The 25,587-nt window shown below is 42.4% G+C and overlaps 1 long non-coding RNA gene across 2 annotated transcripts; it reads left to right on the top strand.

Moving 5' to 3' along the window:
• Window positions 1-9,362: 9,362 nt before the first annotated feature.
• LOC111749871 (uncharacterized) lies at window positions 9,363-22,344 on the top strand. Of its 2 annotated transcripts, XR_010323045.1 has the most exons (3): window positions 9,363-10,229; window positions 11,418-11,543; window positions 18,399-22,344. It is a non-coding gene; the product is annotated as an uncharacterized LOC111749871 (long non-coding RNA). The 2 variants fall into 2 exon arrangements; XR_002785062.2 differs by lacking the exon at window positions 18,399-22,344 and having other exon boundaries at window positions 11,418-16,803.
• Window positions 22,345-25,587: the final 3,243 nt, after the last annotated feature.

Raw genomic sequence — 25,587 nt, 5'->3', positions numbered from 1 at the left:
TACCTTGTTTCCTGTTAGAACAACTGCCTTTTGGTCTATGTACAGGTTCTTCATGAGCATAACTATGTACTCAGGAGTTCCCATTCTTCACAACTCTATCCATAATTTGTCATGATACAGAGTCAAATGCCTTTGCATAGTCAATAAAACACAGGTAAAGATTTTTCTGGTATTCTCTACTTTCAGCCAAGATCCATCTGACATCAGCAGTGATATCCCTCTTTCCACAACCTCTTCTGAATCTGGCTTGAACTGGCAGTTCCCAGTTGATGTTTTGATGCAACTGCTTTTGAATGATCTTTAGGAAATTTTTACTTTTGTGTGATATTGTTCAATAATTTCCACATTCAGTTGGATCACCTTTCTTTGGAACAGGCACAAATATGGATCTCTTCTAGCTGTTGTCCAAAAAGCTGTCTTCCAAATTTCTTGACATAGAGGAGTGAGCACCTCCAGTATGGCATCTGTTTGTTGAAACATCTCAGTTGGTATTCAGTCAATTCCTGGAGCCTTGTTTTTCACCATCCCCTTCAGGGCACCTTGGACTTCTTCCTTCAATACCATCAGTCCTTGATCATATGCTACCTCCTGAAATGATTGAACACTGATCATTTCTTTTTGGTACAGTGACTCTGTGTATTCCTTCCATCTCCTTTTGATGCTTCCTGTTTTGTTCAGTATTTTCCCCGTAGAGCTCTTCAGTATTGCAACTTGAGGCTTGAACTTTTTCTTCAGTTCTTTCTACTTGAGAAATGGTTAGTGTTTTCTTCCCTTTTGGTTTTCTAATTCCAGTTCTTTTCATGTCTTTATTATACTTTACTTTGTCTTCTCGAGCTGCCCTTTGAAGTCTTCACTTCAGTTGTTTTACTTCATCATTTCTTCTGTTTGCTTTAACTACTCAATGTTCAAGAGCAAGTTTCAGAGTTTCTTCTGACATCCATTTTGGCCTTTTCTTTCTTTCCTGTCTTTTTAATGACCTTTTGCTTTTTTCAAGTATGATGTCCTTGATGTCATACAACAACTCATTAGTCTTTGGTCATTAGTATTCAATGTGTCAAATCTATTCTTGAGATGGTCTCTAAATTCAGGTGGGATATAGCTTGTATTGTGGCTTTTGTGGACTTGTTATAATTTTCTTCAGCTTCGACTTGAACTTGCGTATGAACAACTGATGGGCTGTTCTGCAGTCAGCCTTGGCCTTGTTGTGACTAATGGTATTGAGCTTTTCCATAGTCTCTTTCCACAGATGTAGTCAGTTAGATTCCTGTGTATTCCATCCTGGGAAATCCATGTGTATAATCACCATTTATGTTATTGAAAAAAAGGATTTGCAACGAATAAGTCATTAGTCTAGTAAAATTCTATCATGTGATCTTCAGAGTCATTTCTATCACCAAGGCCATATTTTCCAACTACTAATACTTCTACTTTGTTTCCAACTTTTGTATTCCAATCACCAGTAATTATCAATGCATCTTGATTGCATGTTCAATCAATCTCAGACTGTAGAAATTGGTAAAAAAATTTCAGTTTCCTCATCTTTGGCATTAGTGGTTGGTGGGTAAATTTGAATAGCAGTTGTATTAGCTGGTCTTCCTTGTAAGCATATGGATATTATCCTATCACTGATACCACTGTACTTCAGAATAGACCTTTCTGGCAATGTTCTTTTTGACAATAAATGTGACACCATTCCTCTTTAATTTGTCATTCCTGGTAGACTACATGATTGTCTGATTCAAAATGGCCAATACCAGTCCATTTCCACTCGCTAATGCCTAGGATATCGATCTTTATGCATTCCATTTCATTTTTGACAACCTCCAATTTTCCTTGATTCATACTTTATACACTCCACGTTCTGATTATTAATGGATGTTTGCAGCTATTTCTTTTCATTTTGAGTCCTGCCACATCAGCATATGAAGGTCCCAAAAGCTTGACTACATTCGTGTAACTAAGGTCGACTCTACTTTGAGGAGGTAGCTCTTTCCTAGTCATATTTTGAGTGCCTTCCAACCTGAAAGATTCATCTTCCAGCACTGCATCAATGTTCTGCTGCTATTCATAAGTTTTTCACTGGCCATTTTTTTTTCAAAAGTAGACTGCTAGGTCCTTTTTCCTAGTCTGTCTTAGTCTGGAAGCTTTGTTAAAACCTGTCCGTCATGGATAACCCTGTTGGTATTTGAAATAGTGGTGGCATAGCTTCTGGCATCAGAGCAACACCCAAGCCATCATAGTACAACGAACTGACAGACCCATGGGGATATAAATATACATATCTCTATATATACATATATACACATATACATATATATGTGTGTATATATTCATATATAGGTATAGAATCACAGTTTATGATTGCATCGATATAAAGATTAATATAATCCCAGCTGGATTACTTTTTTTTTTTTCAGATTTTAAAAGCAATTAAAATTTTTGTGGCCCTCTAACTTGTGGGCCATAAGCACTGTACCTACTATGCCTAATTCAAAAAAAAAAAAAAAAAAATTCATAATTAGCCCAGGTAAATTCTAAAAGTGGTAGTACATTTTACTCAAAGGGCATATAGATTACCAGCCGACTGAAACTTGACTCCTGTTTACAAAAGAGTTTCTCAGCCTTGGCACTATTGGCATTTTGAGCTGGATAACTTTTTGTTGAGGGGGGCTGTCCTGTGCATTGTAGGATTTTTGGCAGCATTCCTAGCCTATATATGTGTGTGCGTGTGTGTATGTTGTTGTTAGATGCCGTTGAGTTGTTTCCTACTCCTATTGACTATATGCACTACAGAACAAAACACTGCCCAGTCCTGTGCCATGCTCACAATCATTGTTATGCTTGAGAGCATTGTTGTAGCCATTGTGTCAATCCATCTCGTCAAGTCTTCCTCTTCTTCACTGACCCTATACTTTACCAAGCGTGATGTCCCTCTCCAGAGATTGATCTCTGCTGATAACATGTCCAAAGTATATAAGATGTGGTCTCGCTATCCTTGCTTCTACGAGCATTCTGGCTGTACTTTTTCCAAGATATATTTGTTGTTCTTTTGGCAGTCCATGGTATATCCAATATTCTTCACCAACACTACAATTCAAAGGTGTCAATTCTTCAGTCTTCCTTATTCATTGCCCAGCTTTCACATGAATGTGATGTGATTGAAAATACCATGGGTTGAGTCAAGTGCACCTTAGTCTTCAAGGTTACATCCTTGTTTTTCAACACTTTAAAGAGATATTTTGCAGCAGATTTGCCCAAACCAATGCATCTTTTGATTTCTTGACTGCTGCTCCAATGGATGCTGACGGTGGATCCAAGTAAAAATGAAATCCTTGACAACTTCAGTCTTTTCTCTTTTTATCGTGATGTTGCTTATTGGTCCAGTTGTGAGGATTTTTGTTTTCTTTATGTTGAAGTGTAATCCATATTGAAGGCTGTGGCATTTGATCTTCATCATTAAGCACTTCAAGTGCTCTTCACTTTCAGCAAGCAAGGTTGTGTCATCTGCAAAATGCAGGTTGTTAATGAGTCTTCCTCCGATTCTGATGTCCTGTTCTTCTTCATATAGTCCAGCTTCTCAGATTATCGTCTCAGCATACAGATTGAAATTCAAGCCTCGAGTTGCAGTAGTGAAGGATTCCATGGGGAAAATATTAAATGACAAAGGAAGCATCAAAAGAAGGTGTAAGGGATACACAGGGTCATTATACCAAAAAAAAAAAAAAAATATTGGTTGATGTCCAACCCTCTTAAGAGGAAGCATATGATCAGGAACCAATGGTACTGAAGGAAGAAGTCCAAGCTGCACTGAAGACATTGGTGAAAAACAAGGCTCCAGGAATTGATGGAATAGCAATTGAAATGTTTCTACGAACGGAGGCAACGCTGGAAGCGCTCACTCATGTATGCCAAGAAATTTGGAAGACAGTTACCTGGTCAACTGACTAGAAGAGATCCATATTTATGCCTATTCCCAAGAAAGGTGATCCAACCAGATGCAGAAATTATCGAACAATATCATTAATATCACATACAAGTAAATTTTTGCTGAAGATCATTCAAAAACAGCTGCAGCAGTATATTGACAGGGAACTGCCAGAAATTCAGGCCGGTTTCAGAAGAGGACGTGGAACGAACGATATCATTGCTGATGTCAGATGGATCCTGGCTGAAGCAGAGAATACCAGAAGGATGTTTGCCTGTGTTTTATTGACTATGCAAAGGCATTTGACTATGTGGATCATAACAAATTATGGATAACATTGCAAAGAACAGGAATTCCTGAACACTTAATTGTGCTCATGAGGAACCTGTGCATAGATCAAGAGGCAGTTGTTTGAACAGAACAAGGGGATGATGGGTGATTTAAAGTCAGAAAAGGTGTGCGTCATCTGTGTGCGTGTGTATATATGTGTGTGTGTGTGTATATATATATGTATAGTTCCTGAGTGGTACAAATGCTTAAGTGGTGGGCTATTAGCTTAAAGGTTGGCAGTTTGAACCCACATACAGGTGCCTCAGAAGAAATGCCTGGCAACCTGCTTCTGAAAGTCACAGCCATGAAAACCCTATGGAATGCAGTTCTACTCTGCAACACATGGGGTCACCATATATCGAAATCGACTCAACAGCAACTGGTTTATATATCTACATAGAGAGAGAGACAGAGATAGACCGACACAAACACACATACACACACACAGATGATTTTCCATAGCCTTATCACTTTTTTTTTATCACCTTCTAACATACTATAAAATTTAATTATTTACTGTGTTTATCATGTATTGTCAGAGATCTTTTTTTTTTTTAATCTGTTTTGTTCATGAATGTATCCCACACCTGGTACCTAGTAAACCTAAAAACCAAACCCATTGCCATTGAGTCAATTCTGACTCATATCGACTCTATAGGACAAGGTAGAACTGCCCCACAGAGTTTCCAAAGAGCACCTGGTGGGTTTGAACTGCTGACCTCTTGGTTAGCAGCTGTAGCACTTAACCACTATGCTACCAGAGTTTCCTGGCACATAGTAGGTGCTCAATAATATGTGTCACATTGCATTGAATTCGATTCAGTCCGATTGACATAACCCCCCTCTGTCTTTGAACGGGCCTCTTAGGAGCCTCATGATTCCTCTGACCCCAGATCTGCATCTGTGTCTCCCTTGCTGCGTGACCATCCCTTCTACTGTGGAGTTTTGTGTCTTTCTGAAGTGCTCCCATTCTCTCCTAACCATGTTTCTGTTTGTTCGCGCCCTGATCCCTTTTTGTCCCTGGCCTGCCTGGAGCAGCACCTGGATGCCCTGGTTTTGAAATAGCTGATTTATCACTTCTTACAGCAGTTCTGTCCATGAAAATGAAGGATTCAAAAGAGGCTTGAAAAAGCAAGAGCTTGCCGTTCCTGCCAGTACAAAGAACGACCGTGAGAACAGAGGAGCCCCTTTTGATCTTTGTGTATGGAATTATTTACTATTGGAGCTGCTGAATAGAAGGCACAAGCTCTGGGGTTATTATGTCCTCCTCTCAACGTCGGCTGGGGAGAGACAGCTAAGGAGGCTTTGCAACTGGGGCAGGCATGTGGGGACACCAGGAGCCCACATCTTGCCGGAAAGACAACCCCCACTGACCCAGTTTCAGCACAACTTCGCCTGACACAGCACTGCAATCCGCAACTTTAATAACTTGGTGACATACAAAGCAGTTTTGATGCAAAGTAGAGCTGACAGAGTAGCAGAGGGAAGGCTCTGCTTCTCACTGAGCTGTGTGGGGAATCCACTCAAGGTGACCGTGACCTTCGTAGCCCCGCCGACTGTCTGCGCCTTCTCTTGCAAACAAGGAAGGCTGGTTTTTGCAGGAGGGAAGACGTGGGGGTGGCAGGGAGTAAGTGGAACCAATTTGGAAGGACGGGTTGAAACCGCCTGTCTCTTCTACTTTGATGCTATGCCCCTAATATTCTTCGCTTCATCATCCCTGCTGTCCCTGCCATAAGTCAGGTCTCTATCACCCGGGCTGTTTTAACAGCTATACAACATTCTCGAGCCTTGTGCCCACCCATTCTATGTTGTGCACAATCAATAGAGTAATCTTCAAAAACAAATCAAGTGACCACTGATCACATCCCACATCAAATCCTTCCACGGCTCCCCACTCATCCCAAAAAACTGTTAATGCAAAACAAAGTTTTCTATGCTCCGTCTGTGAGCTAAACTTTTAGTATCTCTCATTCAGTCCTGCATATTCCCTATCACTTCTTGCCACCACCACTCCATTTCCCAAACTTCAGTTTTCTCTTTGTAATTTAGTGGAAATATGCCATGCTTTTCATTCCCTGATGTCTTGATGTATCTGGTCATTCAGTGTTCACTTGAATACTCCCTGTAGTGGGGAACTCACTACCTAACAAGACAGCTTTTTCTAATATTGAAAAACTTTAGAACTCTGCAAGTCTTTCCTTATGAAACAAACTCTGCTCCATAACTCTCATTTGTTGTTCCTGGGCCTGCCCTCTGGAGCCTCCCAAAATGTGGTCTGTTCCAGGACACTCTTCTGAGAACAGAGCTCGGTGAAACACATCTTTTGAGCTTCTTTTTATTTGTGCCGAAGTTGTGAGCTCCTTTGCGCATTTTTCATATAAGGTTTCTCCTGTCCCAGCTGGCTCCATCTTCCCTTTTTTGCACCCACCTCATACATTCAAGATTCCCCTTAGAATCGATAAGGGAAAGGTCATATACTGTGCATTTGAAGATAATAACATTTAGCAACAATAATAACAACAATTGGCAACTGTTCTTGGTATATGGAAATGGATGTTTTGCCCTAGGTTGTGCAATTTAAATTATTTGTTATAGTATTTAGTATTTATTCATTTTATATATATTTATATATATATGTATAAACCCACTGCCATCGAGTCAATTCTGGCTCATATATATGTGTGTGTGTATATATATATATATATATATATATATATATATATATATATATATATATATATACACACACACACACAGAGAACAATGTGGGTACAAAAAGTAAAACACCAGCCCTGTCTTCCAGTGTTTCCTGGTCTGGAACAGGGGCTAGGTCGAAGGTATAACCATGCAATCACCGATTACAAATCAGTGTGATTAGCCCTATGATGGGATCTATGCAGGTATTGAAGAGGGGCCCCTACCCCAATACGGGAAGACTATAGTGAGGCAATAGGAGCCCTGGTAGCTCAGTGGCTGCGAGCTCGGCTGCCAACCTAAAGGTCGGCAGTTTGAATCCACCAGCCGCTCTTTGGAAACCTTGTGGCACAGCTCTACTCTGTCCTATAGGGTTGCTCTGAGTCGGAATCGACTAGGAAACATTTTTTTTTTTTTTTTTGGATATAGGGCGGCAAAGAGATCAAGAAAAGCACTGTGGAGGAATCGCAGTCTATAGAAACTTGGAGGATAACAGGGGTTAGCCGGGTGAAGGGAGTAGACAAGGACGTTTCAGGTAGCGGGAGCCGCAGGGGCAAAGGCACAGAGGTAAGAGAGCGTGGAGAGTTCAGTGGCCGCGAAGATTCTTACGATTCCCTACCAGGGCGGGGTATATTAAGAGGTCGATTGCGCATTCAGACTGCAGTTCAAATGGAGTTCCAGAAGAGAGAGATTACTGGGGCTTGAAATTGTCAGGGAAATCTCTCTGGAGGTGGAGGGTCCTGAGGTGGGGCTAGAAGGAAGAGCAAATTATGGAGAGGAGAGAAGGGAGAGGGATATCTATATGCAAATATGTCCACACACATACGTCTGCTTCATATGCATTTAAACCTTAAATTGACTTTCACTTGCCTTCCACTTTGGTTTCTATGGTAACCCTGGCCACTTATTTTTCTTTTAACCTCCTGTTCATTGTTTCAGGATGAGGTGGGCTGCGTGAGGGTTAACCAGTCAGAGGGACACAGGAGATTTTAAAGCAATTATTTGGGTTTTTTTTTTTTTTTTTTAAAGAAAACTGCCAAGTTTGCAATTTAACGCAAAGTGTCTCTGGTATATTTGCCCTGAAGGATGCTGTAGGGAAAAGCAGAAGCCAGAATCCTTTCGTCCCCTCCTCCCTGACTTCTATTATTACCGTGCACTTACTGCTAATACAGCATCTAAACTTGCAATCTTGGTAACTATGGCAATAAAATGGGTGAGATTCCCCTCCATTATGACTTGAATTGTTAGGACTTTGCAAAGAGCACGTGCGTTTGCACAGGGAAGGAGGAGGACGCTCTGGGGAAAACAGTTATTTCAACTCCCTGTGGGGAGCTGGAAACCGTTGTCTATCAGTCATCAGTCCACATCCACACAGAGAATTATCACCGTCCCTGAGTCAGAGGATGCAGTCACAGTACCTACTGGTTACATGTTCATCCAGAGCTAGCAAAACTCTCCTGTGCATGGACTGCAGGGCCAGGAGCCCAGGGCTGCACAGAGTTTACAAGAGATGGCACCAAGAGGGGAGATAAGAAGAGCTAACCCACATGCTGGTAAACTTTCTAAAAGGGCCAAGTAGTAAATATTTTAGGCTTGGCTAACCACACAGTCTATGTTGCAACTACTCAATTCATTCGTTATGACACAAAAAGCAGCAGTCTGTAAATAAATGGGTGGGCTGTGTTCCCATACAATTTTATTTAGGGACACGAACATTTGAATTGCATATAATTTTCACATGTCAGGAAATAGTATTGTTCTTTGAAGTCTTACCCCAACCATATAAAGAACCATTCTTAGATAACAGGCTGTACAAAAACATGTGCTGAGCTGGATTTGGCCCATGAATTATAATTTGCAATTCCTTATTTAATCTATGCCACCAACCATGCATGGCACACTGACGAATTTATTATTGTTACCTGTTTTAATTCATCATTATTATTGTTGTTGTTGTTAGTTGCCGTTGAGTAGAGTCCAACTCACAGTGATCCCTTGTGTGCAGAGTAGAACTGCTCTATGGGGTTTTCAAGGCTGTGAACTTACAGAAGCAGATTGCCAAGCCTATCTTCTGAGGTGCCTCTGGGTGGATTTGGACTGCCAACCTTTCAGCTAGTAATTGTTTGCATCACCCAGAAATTCCTATTATTATTACCCTAAGTAGCAATATTAAATACTACCATTGACTCTAATTTTTATCACTTATTATGTGTCAAATACTGTATTAAGTTTTATACACATATACACACACACCTTCTTTTCTGCAAATAACATAGCCAGGTAAATAATGTGCCCAAACATACAATGTGCATAGCATGCCTAATAATGCATGAAGGGGTTGTGCAGTTGGCAAAAAAAATGTATAATGTGTGTTATCTGTGTAAAAAGTGGTATATATGTATACATATATGCATATTTACATTAAGTACTATATATTTCATTATATATATATATATATATATATATATATATGATCTTAATCATAACCAAAATCTAAAAACATTTGAAACCCATATCCAGGGTCCCTCTGACACAAACCCAGTAAGCAGCTTACCAACATGCCAGCTTCAGACCTGGGACAGTGTCTGCACCCACCAGGCCCTGTCAGGCCCTACACTCAGAGGGCTGGACTGGCAAACCTAACAGAGATACACCTGTGAGGACAGGACCCAGGATTTTCAAGAGCTGTCACATTGCAATGACCCAAGTGTCCACAAGCATTCATTGGGAATGGCCTTATATCCAGTCTGGCTCCCAAGCCTCCAGATAGTCCCTGTTGGACCTAATTTCCAACCCACTCTTTGTTTGGACTGGAGGCCTGGTGATGCAGTGGTTAAGAGTTCAGCTGCTAAATAAAGTTCAGCAGTTCGAATCCACCAGACACTCTTTGGAAATCCTGTGGGGCAGTTGACTCTGTCCTATAGGGTCACTATGAGTCGGAATTGACTCAATGACAACGGGTTTGGTTTGTTTTTTTGCTTAGACTCTGTAACACCACATTCACATTTACAATCTCCTGAATCTCACTGTACCCCAAGAAGAATTTTTAGCTTTCTAGCCTGCCTCCACCTACCCTTCCTGCCTTTGCTTCCTCCATGCCTTTGCTCTCCTGTCTCAGTGCAGACAGCTCATCCCCACAGCGCATAGATTTCTTCATTGGTCTGTTATTCTTGTCCCCCAGCTCCAGGTCCTTTGCGGAGTGTTCTGGGAACTTGAGATGCTGAGTATGGAGAGAAAAATGCTCCAGGGAGAGGGTCACTATCTTCTAATCTCCAAGAAGGTAGGAGATTTTAATTATCCAGGATAGTCCTGAGAGGAAAAACTAGGAACCTGGAGTGGAATTAGAAAATGGAAGGTTCCTGTCTTATAAATATTATACTAGGTCCCTAAGTACAACTTCTGCCACAGGCAGCCTTGATGTGGTAGAGAGAGGACTGAACTGGGGGTCTGGGGTTCGTATTCAGGACTCTAGTTCTTTCAATTTTAATAGTTGGACCCAACAGTCTTATAGTCCTTGAACAAAATGACTCTATGGCTTCAAGAAGTGTAAAGCTTGCCACAGGAAGGTTCCTAGATGGCACAAATGTTTTGTGCTCAACTGCTAACCTAAAAGTTGTTAGTTCAAACCCACCCAGCGGTACTGCTAAAGAAAAGGTCTAGAAATCTGCTTCCATTAAGATTATAGCCAAAACCCTATGGAGCAGCTCTACTCTGTAACACATGGGGTCACCATGAGTTGGAATCGACTCAATAGCAACTAAGAACAACAACAAAGTTGGCCAACAGCTGGCCTTGCTTCTCTTCATAGGTTGTATGACCTTGGGAAACTCAGGCTTCCTTCTCTGGGCCTTCCTTGTCTCATCTGTGCCCTCAGAGCTGTAATCCTCTCCAGCTCCAGAGACCACCAAGGTTGCAGCCCTTTCTGCTCTGCTCCTGAGGAACAGCCACATCTGTTTTTGGATCTATTACTTTGCAAGCTTTTAAGGGATTTTTATTCCCCTCTCAGTCCCTAGGAAATTATAGCAGCTCTTTCTTTGGAAAGAACATTAGCCAGGCCCTGTGCTAAGCAAATGCATTCCCGTCTCCCTATCTGATTTCCCTTTTTCTCATTTGTCAGCAAAGGAGAAACCTCCCAGCTATTAATCAAACTCCTGGCTGTGGATGGCTTTAATTGCAGAAACCATTGCTGTATGAGGGATGCTCAACTTTCCCAAAGAAAACTGGCTGCCTAGTGCAGAAAAAAAACAATTAATTACCTGCTCCTCCTGTCCCCAACAGAGATGCAGATGAACTAACAATATTGCTGCTGGCACCAACTTCTCCCTTCCCAAGGTGGAGGGAAGCTAATGCAAACTCAGACAGCATTCGAAGAAGTAGAATGCCCAAATAGAAGTTTAGCTGTGAGGCTCTGGTGGGACCAAAGTTTTGCCTCTGTTTTTTTTTTTTTTTTTGGTATCTTTATTCTAAGATGGATACTGACAACCTCTAGTCCTTATTGATGAGAGGGATCGGAGATGTCGACATGCCTGAAAATCGTGTTCTCTGAGGAAGGATCACACCTGGAAATGTTAAATCCAGAGAAAATAAGTTTAAGGTATGGGAAGAAGTGCAACTTAGGAAAAAAAAAAAAAAAAAAAGGGCTAAAAGGGGTTACCATTATTTTGAGAGTCCCAGTGGACAGAACTAGAATTGTGCATGGAATTTACATTATCCTATAAGAAGGAATCTTTGGGCCTTGGATCTGTATGCTTATGGAAAGGGACGTAGTCCAAACATAGTCAGTTTCTTGTCTCTGGAGATGCTCAGAATACAGTGAGGATGTTGTAAGAGAATCTTTGCATTGAATGGGAAGTTGACTAAGATAATCTAAATACTCTTGGAGAGGCTCTTATTTTACTTGTATCTTTGGCTTGCTTCAAAGCCTAACACTATGGACAACGTATAGGGACTAAAGGGAGGGAGGAGGACTGAGCCCAAGATTGGAGTCTGTTTGAAGTAAGGTAATGTGTTTGAGCTAATGCTGGGACACTTTTACTTGTATATTTATTTTCCGATCTTCAAATGCCACAAGGATATGACAGTCCCTCGGGAATTTGCTGGTACAAACCACATCCTTTTTTTTTTTTCCTTCATTTAATGCCTAGCAGAGGCCCAACACAGGGGAAGTGCTTAAGAAATGTTGAAAAACATTTTTGATTGAGTCAAATTTAAACTTGCACTTCCGGTATGATTCCTGGGAGGCAGTATTGTACCATTATGAAGAGTATGAACCCAAGTAAGGCTGCCTTGTGCCTGGAGCTTAGCTCTTCATTTACTTGAGGAATGAACTTGGGCAAGTGGCATAAACTCTCAGTTCTCTCAGTTCCCTTATCTGTAAAAAAGAAATTGCCTCATGGCATTGGTCTCAGGATACAATGAGTTATACGTTCAAAAGGTTTGTATCAGCATTTGACACATAATAAAACAAAAACGAAATCTAACACTGTTGATTCTGACTCATAGCGGCCCTGTAGGAGAGAGTAGAACTGCCCCCATGGGGTTTCCAAGGCTGTAATCTTTACAGAAGCAGGCTGCCACATCTTTCTCCCATGCATCAGCTGGCGAGTGTGAACTGCTGACCTTTAGGCTGGCAGCTGAGAGCTTTAACCACTGCGCCACTAGGGTTCCATGACACATAATAGCAGATATTTATCCAGCACTTAAAACGTGCCAGCACTGTTGTGTATATCGTGCATGTATTTAATACTCACAACAACTCAAGTGTTGGCTATGACACTGACAGAGAGGTTAAGCAATGTGCCCAAAGTCACAAGAAGAGGAGATTGTAACACCAGGTGTCTAACTAAACCAATGCTCTTGACCACACTGATTTCCACTTGATAACCATCGGCCGTCATTTGTATTATCATCATTCCAACCGGTTGTTGTTGTTAGGTACCATGGAGTTGGTTTGGACTCAGAGCTACCCTTATGTACAACAGAAGGAAACGCTGCCTCGTCCTGGACCAGTCTCACAATTGTTGTTATGTTTGAGGCCATTGTTGCAGCCACTGTGTCAATCCATCTTGTAGAAGGTCTTCCTCTTTTTTGCTGACCCTTTACTTCACCGAGCATGATGTCCTTCTCCAGGGATTGGTGCCTCCTGATAAAATGTCCAAAGTACACAAGACAAAGTCTCGCCATCCTTGCTTCCAAGGAGCACTCTGGCTGTACTTTTTCTAAGACAGGCTTGTACCTCCCAGTGAAGGCTAGTTTCCATTCTTTCCTCTCCTTTCTACCTCTGCTATGTATATGAATATACATACTAATTCTCCACTGGGCAATGAGTCCCCAGAGCGCTGGGACATTATTTGATTTCTTTTGTCTTTTTGGATAGATTCTTGCATGGACTTTGCACTTGACGGATGCTGTTCACATGTTGGCAGAGTGGATGAATAGCATAATGATGTCATTTGTTTAAAGCAACCATGTTATCTGGACAGTTGGTCTGTGGTTCTGCATTGAGGCTCTAATCTCTTCAGAGTACCAGATTGGAATCCTACATAAACCAATCTTTTTCCTTTATCTTTATTTGATTTGTTGGTTTATTTCTTCATCTATTTAGTTATTTATTTGCAGGCAGAATGGTGTGTCCTGAGAAACACAGGGCTGTGTTTGCATCCAGGCCTCAGCACTACAGGCGTGTTAACTCAGGTTAGTTACCAAATGCTCAGAACTTTGGTTTCCCCTCTGTGATGTAAGCAGAGTAACGCCTATTTTTGAGGATTCACAATGGCGAAGTGAGTTAGCTGGGAAGCCTTCTTTGGTGGTAGATGATTTTCACACGTAGTTGCAAACCACAAAACTACCAAAGTGGAAGTATGTGGCTTATGTCAGTGACTTCCCCTGTCAATCCCCTGGTTTCAGTTTACCTCAGTTCCTGGTAAGCCCAAGGTTCCCATTGTTCACAGAATTTTTCTCGCTGTAGTTGAAATGTTGAAATGTAGTAGGTCCAGTATGGGGAGGGGAGAGAATCTTAATGTCTTCATCGTTGCCTTTTCAACAGCTGGAGCTATTTTTTTCATTACCTTTTTTTTTCTTCCCTTTGCTTGAGGTTTTTTTTTTTTTTTTTACTCTTGGTTTTATCAGGTTTTCTCAACAGCTTCAAATGTTTAACTTTGAAGTAAGTGAACTTAAAAGAAGAACTGAAAACTCATTCCGATGGCCCGAAGTCCCCTGGGCAGCCTTGCCACAGTAACCACTTTACGTGGAACTCATTAGTGCAAGCTGTTCTCATCAGCGCCCGGAGGACGGTGACGCCAGCGCTCCCCGCTTTGAGCCTGGTGCCAGAGTCCAGCGCCTTCGCGGGGCAGCGAGGGCTTGGGGGCCCTGGCGCCGCATCTCGCGGTCAGGGCGACGCCGCGCACAGAGTCTGGGCAGCCCCTGGGGGACCAGGCTCCGGGCGCCGCTTATTGTGCAGCCGGCGCCAACCAGCAAATTACATCTGAGCCGCCTTTGAAGCCACCGGCCGCTTTCAAAATGGGACTTTGAAAGCCGGGCTCCCCTGACTCTGAGCTGGGGAACGGAACTGGGCGTTTCAGGGAGGACTGGTTGACGCACACGTGCCTACCTCTGTGGCTCTCGGCCGGCATTAATAGCGAGAATAAAAGGAAGACTTTGTCTGGTGGGTGTTCGTGTGCAGGGTTCCATCCCTTTATTGACAAAGGAAACGTTTGGACTCCTGGAGTTCTGACTGGCCATTGGGGAAGGAATGGAGCTCTTTGAAGTGAGAGCACTGAACGTTTTTCCTTGGGCTATGTATGTGTGTATTTTCTCCTCCCTCTCAAGCTCTGGTGGTATCCTTTTGCTTAAGGATCCAGTTGAGGGAGAGGGGAGGACCCTCAAGACACATGTAGAGTTAAATTGGATGGTTGAAACCCTATTTGGGGTTTGTGAATCCTATTTCTATTTTCTGGAGTCCCTAATGGTGCAAAGGTTAACATACTCGCTGCTAACTGAAAAGTTGGTGGTTGATTCCACCCAGAGTTGCAGTGGAAGAAAGGCTTGGTGATTGACTACCAAAAAATCAGATATTTAAAACCCTATGGAGCACAAATCTACCCTGACACAAATGGGGCACCATGAGTCAGAATGGGCTGGAGGGCAATTTTTTTTTTATTTCTATTAGAGAGGAAGTAGCTCTGGTGGTGCGGTGGTTAAGTGCTCAGCTGTTAACTGAAAGGTCAGAGGTTCAAACCCACCTGCTGCTCTGTGGGAGAAAGATGTGGCAGCCTAATTCCTTAAAGATTAAAGCCGTGGAGACCCTGTGAGGCAGTTCTACTCTGTCCTACTGGGTCACTGTGAGTCGGAATCGACTTGATGGCAATCAGTTAGGTTTGGCATTAGTCAGAGAAGGGAGAGAGTAGCTAGCTACCACAAACAAAACAAAACAAAACAAAACTTGTTGCCTTTGAGTGGATTCAGACTCATAGGCTCCAAGAGGACAGAACAGAATTGCCTCATAGGGTTTCCAGGGAGTGGGTGGTAGATTTGAACTGCTGACCTTTTGGTTAGCAGCCAAGCTCTTGATGACTGGGCCACCAGGGTTCCTAGCTGCCATAACAGCCCCTTTTTCCTGCTTTTGCCCCCGCCTTTTGGCACCTGATTGAATGAGCCTCTTTGCACACAACGGGAAAACAAGTGGGAAGATACAGTTGCTAGAACTCAGGCTCTGAAACCAGACAGGCTGGGTCAGAATTTTCTGCAAATCACTTAACGTTGTGAATGTGTCCAACAGACAATAGATATTCAGGCTTTTCCCGCAACCAGGCATCACCAGGTGGTCCTTTGCCTTTTTATTTCTGGCCTTCTCTAACTCCTATTTATGTCAGTCTTTCATTGCACAAAGGTAGAGTTCATAACAGTTCACAGAGCTCCAGTGCTTTCCTTATCAGCAGCTCTTATTTGTTGTGTCCTCCCTTAGTATAACCGCCTTCATACCCTTATACCTACTTTTCCAAACTCAGCTTCTTCTAAGTCACCCCCTTCATATGCTGTGTGCCATCAAGTTAATTCCGACTCATAGTGATCCTATAGGACAGGGTAGAACTGCCCCATTGGGTTCCAATGCTGTGATCTTTACAGAAGCAGGTCGCTACATCTTTCTCCCATAGAGTGGCTGGTGAGTTTGAACTGCCTACCTTTTGGTTAGCAGCTGAGCAGTTAACCACTGCACCACCAGGGCTCCTTTCCCTTCATAGAGGGCACCTTGTTCTTCTGTTTTAGCAGCATGGTTCTGCCCTTCATATGTCTGAAGCCAATCAGCATATCATACTGGGTTACAAAGGAAATATGCACTCTGCCCTAGAACACTACCGTATTTGGAAGGACCATAACTTCTGAGTTTCATAGCAAGGTTATCAATGAGTCAGTGTCAGCCTACAAAAGCATATTGAAATGAACTTTTCCAGAAAGGACATATGGATTCAGTGCAACAGTCCTTGAGGCAGGTCTTGTTATCTGTTTCTTATTCATAAGGAACTAGGATTTAAGGATCTCTATGAATTCCAAGTGGGACCATCGGTGGTTCAATTGCAAAAGTGTTGCCTTCCATGTGGGAGACCCGGGTTCGATTCCCAGCCAATGCACCTCAAGCAAACCCACCACTCATCTGTCACTGGAGGCTTACATGTTTCTGTAATGCTGAACAGGTTTCAGTGGCGCTTCCAGACTAAGATGGACTAGGGAAAAAAGGTTGGTTGTCGACTTCCGGAGATCAGCCAGTGAAAACTCTATGGATTGCAGAAGGATGGTGCAGGCCCAGGCGGCATTTTATTCCATTGTGCAGTGTGGTCCCTACAAGTTGGAGGCTGACTTGACAGCAGCTAAGAACAATACAACATGAATTCCCAAGGGAACGTAGAAAGTGATGGAGCCAAAACACAACAAAATGTAGGCTTTCTGACGCCAACTGGGTGCTCTTTCCATAATACCACATAGCCCTTCCTCTCTTCCAGGTTAGAACGCTGTCTCTTAATTCCTTACCTTAAACTTGGGTATCCTGAAGCCTTATCGGGCTATGACAGGCAGGCCTGGGCAGACAGCCCACTCAGTACCCTGTGAATAGTACAGTTTCAATTTTCAGATGCAGACCGTGTTGTGCACCAAAACCTTATTCCCTTTAGCAGGAGGAAACTGCTAATTACAGACGCTCATGGGCTATGTGTTCCAAAATGATCCAGTGCGTGTTTTTGTGTCTGGTCCAGCCCAGCAGAGAAAAGCTAAATTGTGTTGGAAAGCCTTACAAGGGGAACTTTAATTGAGGCATAAAAGCGTGTGCTTTTGATCTTCCTGGGACCTGCGGTTCTCCCATTACCTGCATCATGTTCCTATGACATAGGTTGGAGTGCAGCCTGCCAGGAGACCTGGGCCAAAGGCACCAAGCAGGATGTCATAACTGACACCTGCCCCTTCCTTCCATGAGCACTGAAAGCTCTATCTGTGTATATTTATCTGTCAGATGCATTTGAGGTGGCCCCAGCCCTGATCACCACAGCGATCTTCCCGTCCTATAACACAGGCCTGGGTCCTCAGCTTTCAGATACATCTGTCAGCTTTTCTATCCTCCTCTTCTAGAACTCCTCTCTTGTCTCTCATATTGTCCCGACCTCTAGCCTTGATTGTATGACTCACCGAGAACAGCTGAATTTCAATGTTTTGCAGTATGCCTCACTTAATTTCTCCTTCACTCATTTATTCATGTCTTTCTTTAAGCATTCACTAATTTCATTGCTCCATTTTCAGTCCTTACTTATTGGGCCAAAGGGGAATAAATGTGTAGGAAGTTGGCTAGAATCATTGTAGAAATATATGGAGTCCTGTGAACACGTGCCTGTTTGTGTTAGTGAAAATGGCTGGATGGGGCTCATGAGGGCCTCCAATCTGTGAAACCTCACAGTTTCCACAGAAAATGCTTGTCCAGGGGTTGTTTGACAGTCCAAGGTTGTAAATAATGAGCAAGTGAACTTAGTGTAGATGTTTGGGACTGAAATAAATGCCTGGGTTCAAATTTCAGTGTTGCCACTTAGCAACATTATGATTTGAGGCAAGATGCTTAACTGTCCTGGGCCTCAGTGTCCTTATTTATAAAAGGGAGGCACTAAATACTTATTTTAGGTGGTCGTCATGGAAAAAGAAGCAATGTCTGTAAAGTGTCTAGCTCAGGGCCAGGTACACTGTTAGCGTGGTAGCATGGTTGACATGAGGTTTTTTTTTTTTTTTTTTTATTGCTCCTGCTTCTGTTCCTCTTTTGTGATAAGAAAGATGGGTTCATATCCACCAAAGTAGCCTGGCTGGTGAGCCCTTGTGTTCTCTGGGGAATCACAGGTACCCTGATACACTGAGACAAAGCCTAGAAAGTGGACCTTCCTTGAGGAAAACTTAGCTGAAAATAAAACTCTTGGTGCTCTAGATTTTTCCTTCATTACCTCCTGGAGGGAGCTGGAAGCCCATGTGCACAGGACACCAGGACTGACATCTGGAAGAGTGGGAGAAACAGGTGAGGGAGTGTACATGATGGCAGCACTGTGTAATCAAATCAGCCATGTCTTAATTTCCCTGCCTCCAGTGTGGGATGCATCCCCCTGTTTAAAACATTCATTCATTCATTCATTCATTTACCTGTTCATTTGTAACATTTATGTTTGATCTGCTGAGCTCTGAGCAGAGTACGGGAGGGCCCAGACAGGCCTGTCCTGTGTTCCTCTTCACTGATGCTGCATTTTTAAGGTAGTTTTCAAGCATTATTATTATTACCTTTTTTTTCACTCGCTGCTGCTCTCTTCTGTTTAGATGACATCCTGGTAGGAAATCCACTCTGTAAATCAGATAAGGGGGAATGTTCTAGTTGAAGTCAGAGTCTGGTTCATGGAGCCTACCCGTTCAGCCTTCCCCAACTGTGCCTTCCCATCCTATGTAGCCCCTGCAGGCGTCCTGAGGAATCCCCTTTAGTTTAGGAACTGAAGAATGAAGACATTATAAGGCTGTCGACAGTGGAAAAACCTGTTTCATGAAAGAGTGGAATCGTAACCATTCGTACCAATATGCTCCATAGCCAGGACTGATCAAACACACAAATAAGTCAATTTTGATGAAAGGAGGAATATGACACAGTTCAGGAGTATGCACCTCTTTGAATTCCAAGTTAACGTAGAAAATGAAGCCAGAACACAAGAAAATGTGGGTTTTCTGACCCAAAGTGAGTGCTCTTGGGCATAGGAAAGGCATGGATAAAGCTGCTTTCACACTTTTTTATCACTTTGACTTATTAGCCATTTCCATGTCATTAGGAAAGCAGTATCATTGGCTTTAGCATTCCAGTTTGATGGTCTAGGAAACTGAAGCTCAGAGTAGTCACTGAGCTGAGAAGTGGCCAAGCTGAAATTTTAATTCAGGTCTTCTGCCCTTTTTCTATAAGCCGCACAGTGCTTCCCATGCCTTCCCCTCCACCTCCACGAGCATTGTATCAGCTACACCTCTTCTCCAGGCAAGGGGTAGATGCATGACCCAGAGAATGTGCTCCCTGCTTTTCAAATAGCCTCTTCCCCTTCCCTTCCTGCTCGTTATCCCCTTATCTTCACCTGTGGCTGACAGATAGTATGCGCTTCAGGGAGATAAATGACCCCTCGGATTTCTGACAGGGATGCCTCATCTTGGGAGAAATGCTTACAATATCCTTCCTAGATCCAATCAGACAGGAAGATCCAGAGATCATCACCTTCCCCTTCCTCAGCCTTCAAGGGTGAGGCTGAAAACGGCAGAGCTGAGTGTGGTCGAGGGAAGGTTCCAGAGCCAGAAAGGAATCAACTCCTACGCCATCTACAACTAGGTGAATCACCTCCTAAGCCGTCTATAACTTGGTGTCAGAGGTGTGGGCAGATTTATTATCTGAGATCACTCTCCTTACCTCCCCCTTGTAACTCATCTTTCAAGTGAGAAACGAGTTCATGCCAGGAGAAGATGAGGAGAGAAGGTCTGCAAGCTCTCCAAGGAGAGTGAAAAGACTTGGTGAGGTGGGGCTTCTTGTTTGGCTTTGGAAATGCTTGGAGACCCCCAAAGGAATGGAAGTCACTGATAATGGAATCATTCCTTGTCATTTGAGCTTTACAGGATTAAAAAAAAAAAAAATGCTTTCTTGTGTATTATCTCGTTTGATCCTCGTAATAGCCCCATAAGTTAGGGAAGACAGAGATAATCAAAGCCCATTTTACAGAGCAGGAAACTGAAGCTCAAAGTGACTAGGTGACCAAAGATTACACAACTGTGAAGCAGCACTGACAAAATTTAAATTCAGATCTTCTGACACAAATGCAGGAATATTACTATACTCATGGGTGCTCAGTTTTATGAGAATATTTATCTCTGCAGTGATGACATTCAATTTTACCAGGGATGGAGTTTTGAGGTCAAGTTTCTTGCAGACCATTTAGGTAAAAATTTAATAAAACATGACATATAGCATTTTGTAAGGAATTAGAAAGGTCCATTGCTTTTCGAACAGAGTAAAGGAATACTGTGTGGTTTTAAATTAGAAAAGGTATAAGTCAGGATTGTATCCTTTCACTGTACTTATTCAATCTGTATGCTAAGCAAATAATCTGAAAAGCTGAACTATATGAAGAATGCATCATCAGGACTGGAGGGAGACTCGTTAACACCCTGCAATATGAATATGACAACCTTGCTTGCTGAAAGTAAAGAGGACTTGAAGGACTTACTGATGAAGATCAAAGACTACAGCCTTCAGTATGAATTACACTTCAACATAAATAAAACAAAAATCCCCACAACTGGCCAATAAGCAACATCATGATGAATGGAGAAAGGATTGATATTGTCAAGGATTTCATTTTACTTGGATCCACAATCTACACCCGTGGAAGCAGCAGTCAAGAAATCAAAGGATGTATTACATTGGGCAAATCTGCTGCAAAAGACCTCTTTAAAGTGTTAAAAAACCAAAGATCGCTTTGAGGACTAAGGTGTGTCTGATCCAAGCCGTGGTATTTTCAATCACCTCATATGCGTTTGAAAGTTGGACAAAATATAAGGAAGTCGGAAGAAGAATTGATGCATTTGAATTATAGTGTTTGTGAAGAGTATTGAATATACCATGGACTGCTATAAGAATGAACAAATATATCTTGGAATAAGTACAGCCAGAATACAGCCATAATGCTTCTTAGAAGTGAGGATGGCAAGACTTCACCTCACTTACCTTGAACAAGTTATCAGAAGGGACCAGTCCCTGGAGGAGGACATCATGCTTGGTAAAGTTGAGGGCCAGTGGAAAAGAGGAAGACCCTCAACAAGATGGTTTGACACAGTGGCTGCAACAGGGAGCTCAAACCTTGCAACAATTGTGAGTATGGTGCAAGGGCAGGTAACTTTTTATTCTGTTGTATTTAGGGTCTTACTGAGTTGGAACTGGCTCGATGGCATCTTACAGCAACAACACTGTCAAATTAGCAACCCCACCTTCAACATTTTGCCTCAGTTTAAGACAGGAAATAACAGTTCTCTTCTAATAATATCCAGACACATGCATTTTGAAAAAGACTTGATCACACTTCCACAGAGTAAAACTTCAAACTTTGATGAAACTCTATCAGTCAAAATTTCCTGGGCATTAGTTTTTCATATAACAATTTTATGAAAGAGAAAAGGAATTCAATAAATTGGTGCATGAGTTGGGATAGAGGAAGAATACATGAGGAAGACAAAATGGTTTAAAATCGTGAGAAACGGCACTGGCCAGCCTCAAATCCCATTTTCCACACCATTTTTCAGGAGGGAGCTCTGTTGATACAGTGTTGTTGAGTTCTGTGCTCCTCTTCTGTGCAATCCCACATTTATGCATCAATATCAGATTAATCTCAAAGCAGAGCTCTGGGCACATCACTAATGTTCCTGCTTGGACACTCTCAATGGCTCCCCATTGCCTGCTGGATAAAGTCAAAGCATCTTAGCCAACTATCTCAGGCACTTAACACCATGGCCCTAATTAACCTTTCCAAATTTCTCTCTTAGAACTGGCATTCTTTATCATGGTAAACTACTCTGCTCATTTATCCTGCTCTTAACTGACTTTGCAACTCCATATCCCCAGATCCCTGAATCCTAGCTGACTCCTGCTTTTGCCTCCTCCTCTCTCTACACATCTCGGGCTGCTGGAACCTCACATGCAGCCTCAGCCCCAACCTATGAGACACATCACAAAGTAAGGACATACAGATCAGTGATCAGGGGACTCAGCACGCAACTAGCCTGTATGCTTGTTCCCTTAGAATTTAGCCATCAGGCTCCTGCTTTGTTTCTAAGACCCTCATCTTGGGCCCCAGGTATCAGCCTTGGGTACCTGTCTACATTACCTGCCAAGATTAATATTACTGCAGGACTGAAACCTTGCTTGTTGCCTCAGGGTCCTGTCTTCTCTTTTCAGGAGATCAGATTACTTTTCTGGAACACTGGACTGATGACTGGTTGGCAGCAATTGCCTACTGGATCTCCCAATATTGGCTACTTCTTAAAAACTTGAATATTCTACTGCTGTAGTCCCTGATCGTGCAGTGGTTAAGAGCTCAGCTGCTAACCAAAAGGTTGGCAGTTGGAATCCACCACTGCTCCTTAGAAACTCTGTGGGGCTGTTTTACTTTGTCCCATAGAGTAACTATGAGAGCTGCAACAGGGTTTTTATAGTGCCTGGGTGGTGCAAACTTTTAACACACTTAACTACTAACTGAAAGGTTGAAGGTTCAAGTCCACTCAGAGGTTCCTTGGAAGAAAGGCCTGACAATCTACTTCTGAAAAAATCAGTCATTTAAAACCCTTTGGGGCACAGTTCTACTCTGACACACGTGGGGTTGCCACGAGTTGGAGTCGACAGCAACCGCTTTTATTTTCTAATAGCTATTCAGGACACTATATCTCTCCGTGTTGACTCTCTGATGTTGACCAGTTGTCTTCTCCCCTCTCCTTGTTGGCTGCTAACTCACACTCCAGATTCAGTGTTCCACCTTCTGGGTTGCCAAATGCCGTCTCTTCCTAGAAACCTTCCATGATCTTCTTTATTTCAGCTGCTTTTCCTTCCAAGGTGCTTCCTTGGCAGGACTACAATCTTGCAATATAGTCATATACAGTGTTGAGCTGGTAAATGCTTAACAACTGGCTCTTAAAAAAAAGAGCCTTGAGTGTGTAGTGTTGACCAATTCCCATTTTGTAAATAACCCACCATGGTGGATTTCAAACTACTGCCCTAAAAAAAAAAAAAAAATGTACAAGTGGCTCTCTCCAGCCAATGTGAACTGGCCCCAGCACACTCTGTTCACATGTGTCCTTGAATCATCTCTCCTGCTATCCCTTACTCTCTATTACAAAAAAAAAAACAGCCGCACGGAACTCTCACTTTGAACGTGACATACTGTCTCACATTTCTGTGCATTTATAAATCTTATTTCTTGGCCAGCCACATTTTTCTTTTCCATTGCCCCAAGTCCTTACCCTTTATGTATCGAACTAATATTAATTCTTCTTCCATTTAAATATCACTTATATCTCAGCTTAAATATCATTCCCACCAGATATTCTTCCCTTCTCCCTCAAGACTGAGTTAGGTAATCCTCCGGTTGCCACGCCACTTCACATTGTTGAACTTTTTATTGTGTTTGTTGTACGACCATCTCTCCACTGGACTGCAGGCTCTAAGAGGCAGGTATCATGCTTGTTTAAAACCCACTGCCGTTGAGTCAATTTCGACTCATAGTGACCCTAGAGGACGGAATAGAGCTGCCCCATAGAGTTTCCAAGGAGCGCCTGGTGGATTTGAACTGCCTACCTTTTTGTTAGCAGCCGTAGCACTTTTAACCACTACTTCACCAGGGTTTCCCATGCTTATTTAGTTCCCCATAATGTCTCTAGCCCTGAGTTCCTTGACTGACACACTGTAAGCTCCAGTGCATGCCTGTTCACTATCTTAGACTCCCTTACTGGATGATAAGCTTTTATCAGTGTGTTTCCTCTGAGAAATGGGTATGCATTTTCTGTTGGACATCAAGCAACCAGTTTTGTTTTCCTCTTTGCTTTGGCAGACAGGATGCTCAAAACTGGCTTTGCTGCTTAAATTTAATAACTTTTATATGCTAGACACTGCATATCTTAGTTCCAGTATTTTTTCACTTTGGTCTGGATCGTCTGTTTTGCCTATGTTTGTAGTTTCCAATTTCAGCACAGGCATTTTTGAATTCTGCCTCCAATTCACTGGGTTACAAAGTAGGATATAAACAAGCACATATTTCTTCAGTGCAATCTGTTGATTTCATCACTGAGCGTAAACCTTCTCTCTTCCCCAAAGCAGAACCTCACACCATTTCTTACAATGGAATGAAGCTGAATGGACAGGTTGGGACATAGGTTTTGAAACGATAGAGACCTGTGTCAGAAACCCAGTTTGTTACCAGTTGGCAATGTGGCAAGTTAATTGGCCTCTCTAATTTGAAGTATTTTATCTGTTATGTGGAGGTGACAATTTATGCCTCACAGGGTGGTTATAGAGATTAAATTAAATAATGTATGTAAAGTGCTTAGCAAAGTTCCTAGCACTGGGTAAGTACTCAATAAATGACAAGTATAATTACAAACAAAGCTACCGAAGAGTCATGACAAGATCAGAGAATCAGGGGTTTGGAAAAAGCCAGTTTATTTGCAGCAACCTCTTCTATCTTCTCCTATCCTTCCGGTACTTCCCTTCTCCCCACCCGTCTCTAAACTTCACGAAACATACCAATGTTTAGTCTCTGATTTGCTTAGAGTATATCATTAATTTCCCCAGGGATAATGTCTGGTTGAACTCCCCCCTGGTTTCATTTGCTGGAAGAGAAACTTTAATTCAGCACACTGAATAAAAAGCAATTTGGTACATTTAATCAATTTATTGCCACCTCAGTTTGCTCAATTTGTGCAGAAAAGGAGAGGTAAAGACATTGAAAGCAAGCCATAGTATGCTTAAGATTGTACAAGTCTCAAACACAGGCTTATTTCTTGGCGGATTTTTGCTGAGATCTTATACCTCTATTTGTGTGAATCCTGTCTGGCATCTGTGGCTTCCACTTACTCACCCAGAACACTGTGTCAGCCTCTTGGGGGCTCTAGGAGATGACGCAGATAAGCCCATTATTTGGCTTTTCCTGTGGAGAATTTTGAGTGAATTTGATAAAGTTGTTCTGGTCTTCTCAGATTTTAGCATCAAAGTTGGTATGTGTTTACCCTCAGCATCATTTATCAAGCTTATTGAGGGATAACTCAGTATGAAATGTTCTCATCCACATACCTCATTCACAGTTGACATGCACCAGTTTTCTATTAAGAGTCTCTGGTGGTGCAATGGTTAAGCACTCAGCTGCTAACTGAAAAGTTGGAGATTTGAACTCACTCAGTGGCTTTGTATGAGAAAGACCTGGCAATCTACTCCTGCAAAGATTACAACCTAGAAAACCCTGTGGCACAGTTCTACTCTGTCACATGGTTGCTATGGGTTGAAGTAGACTTGTTGGCACCTAACAACACCAGTCTTCTATTCCAGACAAATTGATTTCCCTACAGTCCTT

Source organism: Loxodonta africana, chromosome 9, assembly GCF_030014295.1.
Source record: "Loxodonta africana isolate mLoxAfr1 chromosome 9, mLoxAfr1.hap2, whole genome shotgun sequence".
NCBI classification, from domain to species: Eukaryota; Metazoa; Chordata; class Mammalia; order Proboscidea; family Elephantidae; genus Loxodonta; species Loxodonta africana.
Note: the sequence above shows the minus strand (reverse complement) of the source record. Positions and strands in the feature narration are given on the sequence as shown.